The following is a 4,784-nucleotide window of genomic DNA, read 5'->3' as shown; positions in this document are numbered from 1 at the left end:
ACAGATGTCACTACATCTCATTCTATGTCACTCTAGAATGTATGAACCCCTGGTTTTGTGCTTCAGGAAGAAGGACTCAACAGAAATCAAACCTAGCACTCACTTCTGTTGTTTTCTTCCATAGTTATCAGCATGATGTCTCAACATTGATTTGAACATCATCTGTTACAGCATTACAGGTTTACCTTATTTTATAACTGACAAAATTATAACATGCAAAAGGTACTAGGGAGACTACGACTTGAGCCTAGAAGTTGTCATGCATACGATCCCTATGTTGAGGTCTCTAATCCTAACTTGCACAGGAAGCAAGCTAGCCTAAATAGCACATAAGCAAACACAAGCACAAGAGAGCAAGCACACACACTATATGCAAACAAGTGGCTCATACAAGGCTAGGCTTTAGTCAAGGGGTCAAATCAACCTCGACAAACAAGCCAACTGGAAAGAGGTGTTTTTAGCTCTTAACCCTAACATTGAGAGTTAGGGTGAAGCAAATGAAATGGAGATGAGGGTTAGACCTCACAGCTCTTATCCCTGGCCTGGGAGAGCTTGAAACAATGAAAGTGTGGGAGTTCAGAATGAAGGAACTCTTCTCCACAAATGACTGACTCTATGGACAAGATTTTGGGTTTTTATTCAAAGTGCATCAACACATGGTGTGAGCAAAGTGAATGACACAACTGAATAGCAGGGGATGAATTGCACATCCCTTTTATCTGCCAATTGCCTCTTAAGAGGACTTAACCTGCTTGGCACAAAATTTAAACAAACAAAAACATGGCCTCTTAAGGAGGGCTTCAGACATGTGCCTGCCAAAGTAACATGACAGGTCTTCCAGACTACATGAAGATCAAGGAATTATACCTAAGTGGTATGCCAACCACTAGCAAAGCAAAGCAAAGTTCGAATGAACTTAAAGCAACTTAGGTACTGTAACACCCCAAAATTTGCCCTCCTCATTCATGCATTCATTTAGCATTTCATATTGCATTTCATCATGTCAATTAGAATTAGATCCAAAAAACTTTTTACAAAACAAAATAAAATAATAATAATAATTTTTTTACAAAAATAAATAAATAAATAAAAATAATAATAAAAAAATAATAAATAAAATATAACAAAAATTTTTGGACTTGGGTCTCTCTCATTTGAGCCCACAAAACCATGAAATTCAGTCTATAAATACCAAGGCTTCACTTGAGAAAAAGGAAGAGAAGCAAAATACTCTGAGGTTTCCTTGAAACAAAACCCTTGACAAAACCTGGAGAGAAACCTGACAGAGAACTCAGAGCAACCCCCAGGCAGCTCTGAAAAATTCAATCTGACTCACACACTTTCATCTCACGCAAACCCTAACATTGCCTTGCAAACCCAGCCGTGCCATTTGATTTCAACCGGTCTCTCCCATCAGGTTTGCCTCATTCCCATGATTTTATGCTCTTAATTTGGACCATCTGAATGTGTGAGGTATGATGGATGAATTTCATTATGTTTTTGCCCACGGGTTTAATTATGCATGAATGGGTGAAACCTATGCCTTGAATGTTTAATCACATGATTTCTGAAATGTATGCCACAGGGTTTGAGGTTTCTGAAACCATACTGTTATCCATGAAAAAAATGCTTATCGTGTTTCACTAACCCTTTTGTTGAGTTTTTGTGAGGACTCACAGACTCTTGCAGAGATGGTTTGCATGGTTTTCCCACTTTATTTGTGGGATACCCCCTGGAGGTTCATTCCGATTACCTGTATTGACTCACCTTTCTTTGACGGCATTAGCTTGGGAGATCCCTGGGTTTCTTACTCCTTTAATTGCTGTTACTTCGGATCTTTATCCGTGTGGTACTTTTACCTCTTTTCCTCATTTTATCGCTTTCTTAGCTGGAAGACCTCGATAGGAGGCATTTGTTTTCTTTTGTTTATTTACTTCTGAGCCCCTTGTTGGCACATTTACTTTATACATGTTTGTTTTGTATGTGTTCGTATCCCTGCAGGTAGCGCGGTTCCTTCGTCAAGGACTGCCCTTTTGCCCTTGAGCATCCCAAATCCTAAAACCCAAAGCAACACGTTAACTCCTTCTACTACAGGCGTGTAAGTCTCCAAAGGTCGAGCATCCGGTAGATTGCGTAGTGACGTCGTTCGTCCAAAACCCAATCCATAACCCCATAGTTAGCCGAACTACGACTTGCTCTGATTCTCATTCCAGATGAGATACGTAGGCATAAGACGCGATGTCTTAGCGAGCACAATTACCCAACCCATAGGTCAGCCGAGCTACGAAGACTCTGATTCTCATATTCAGATGAGATACGTATGCAGTGGATGCGACATCCGCGCGAGTCATTTTCATTTAACCCCTTTTTTTAGTAAATAACACATTAGATAAACCCACACCCTTTAGACAAGAACTACAAAAGTGGATCCCGTAGAGTACTACGGATGCGTAGGGGTGCTAATACCTTCCCTTCGCATAACCGACTCCCGAACCCAAGATTTGGTTGCAAGACCCCGTCTTGTCCTTTCCTTTTTCAGGTTTACTTCGAGCGTTTCCTTTCCCTCCTTTGGGATCAATAACGCACGGTGGCGACTCTTCTGTCATTTTCTTTCGCCGGTTGTTTTTTCGCGCACTGTATTTTTCAGGTTACGACAGCTGGCGACTTTGCTGGGGATTGAAAGAAGTTGACCTCTTGCTGGTCCATCTTCCCTAAGCGAGTCCCTCCTAGCTTGTGTGATTTCTTGTTTATTGGGTGTTCATGCTTTTGTACATTTATTTGCTTACCTGCTTGCATGCGTTTGTTATATTTGTTTGTTTGTTTGTTGGGATGGGGTGTTCTATGAGAGATAAGCCCATTACCCAGGCTTGAGTGTACACACAAGTTTTAGAGTGGATAATCATGAGGCTTGCGTGGCGTGTTGTTACGTTAAGTCGTTCGTGAAGAACCACACCCAGACGAGGTTTCTTTTGGATATATTATGTCTTACGGGTGTTCCGTAACGGCAGGATGCTCCTCTAGAAATCGTCGACTCTGGTGACCATTTCCCGAGAACTCAGTCGAGGCCTCTCCTCCGAGACGTGATTATGTTAGCTCTGGTGGGCGCATTCTCGCTGCTCAATCCGAGGATCCCGAGACTGGGAACTTGCTATTAGGATGTCCTGTTGAGGGGAGTCAATGGAGGTCTTTTGTCCCGTAATAATACCAAACCTTCAGTGGTAAACGTATTATTCGCGACTGAAGGGTTGAAGCTGACGAACTTCTGTTCTTAGAACCTACCAGTGAGGGGCGGGCTAAATTCAGGAAATCTTAACCTCCAACCAACCCGGTTTTCTAGAGCAGAGTTTTGGTCTTGTATTATATTCCTCAGTGAATTTCTCTCCAGGCAGTGCAACTTGACAGATGTTCAAGCGGATCCATCAATTCTGATTGACATGCCTTTGCATTGCATAACATCATCTGCATATTTGCATCCAACATCTCATGCTTATTCATTTGCAGGGTATTCCCTTTCAAAACGGGGGTGCCTTAAAACTGAACAAGCAATGCATCGCATACCATGCATATTAACCCTTGTCTGTTTTGCAGGTGTCACCGCAGTGTCTAATGTTTGTTCCCTGAATCAGGCAGTTATTGGTCCCAAGCGAGTCCACAGGTACCCGACAAAGGAAAATCGTCCACAGCTAGCGATGAACCAAGTACAGAAAGATGATATGCGTGAAAGGATGGATCAGTTCATGACATTGATGACTGGTATGGCAGAAGGCCAGGAAAAGCTGAGGGAATTGGTTGAGCAACCGAGACCCGATCCGGAGGTGGAGATACCAAATGCTGAGGGAAACCCTGGTAACCCTGGGAACGCTGATAACCCTGTGAACACTGGTAACGCAGGTAACGCAAATGCTGATGGAAACCCGGGTAATGTTGGCAACACAGGGAATGTTGGAAATGGTATTGGCGGAAGGTACAATGTGAATCAAGGAATTCGGATTAACGGGCGCCCCGTTATTGAAGATTATCAGTATGATCAATTTTCTTTGCATGACGAGGCCCTCGAGACCACTCGCCGTATGGATGAGCTTGCTGAGAAGCTCAAATATTTGGAGTCTCAAAATTCCTTAGGCTTTGATGTCACAAATCTTGGTCTGGTTCAGGGAGTAAGGATTCCTCACAAGTTCAAACCCCCTACTTTTGAGAAATACAATGGGGCTTCTTGCCCACGCACTCATCTCCAATCTTATATGGGAAGGTTGGGAGCTCACACGGAAGATGAAAAGCTGTGGATGTACTATTTTGAAGACAGTCTAACTGGAGCTTCTGTGAATGGTATTCTCATTTGTCTCGTACTACCATCAAGAGCTGGAAAGACTTGGCAGAGGCTTTTGTCAAGCAATATCAATACAACTTGGACATGGCTCCAAATCGGACCTTGTTGCAAGGTATGTTTCAGACTGCCAAGGAAACCTTTAGAGAGTATGCTCAGCGTTGGAGACAGATTGCTGCGTCCGTCCAACCCCCTATGTCTGAAAGGGAGATGGCGGACATGTTCATGAACACTCTTCAAGGCAATTATATTGAGAGATTGGCTGCTTGCCCGTCAATCAGCTTTGCAGAGATAGTAATTGCTGGAGAAAGAATCGAGAGTCTGTTGAAGATGGGCCGAATTCAAGACAATAGTGCTTCCAACTCATCAGGTCCCAAGAGACCGTTTGCTGGTAACGGTCAGCGAAGAAAAGAAGGCGAGGCAAGCGTTGTGTATGCCGGCAGAGGCAGGGGTAGAGGAC

Source organism: Lathyrus oleraceus, chromosome 1 (assembly GCF_024323335.1).
Source record: "Lathyrus oleraceus cultivar Zhongwan6 chromosome 1, CAAS_Psat_ZW6_1.0, whole genome shotgun sequence".
In the NCBI taxonomy this organism is placed as follows: domain Eukaryota; kingdom Viridiplantae; phylum Streptophyta; class Magnoliopsida; order Fabales; family Fabaceae; genus Lathyrus; species Lathyrus oleraceus.
This window is presented reverse-complemented; position numbering follows the sequence as displayed.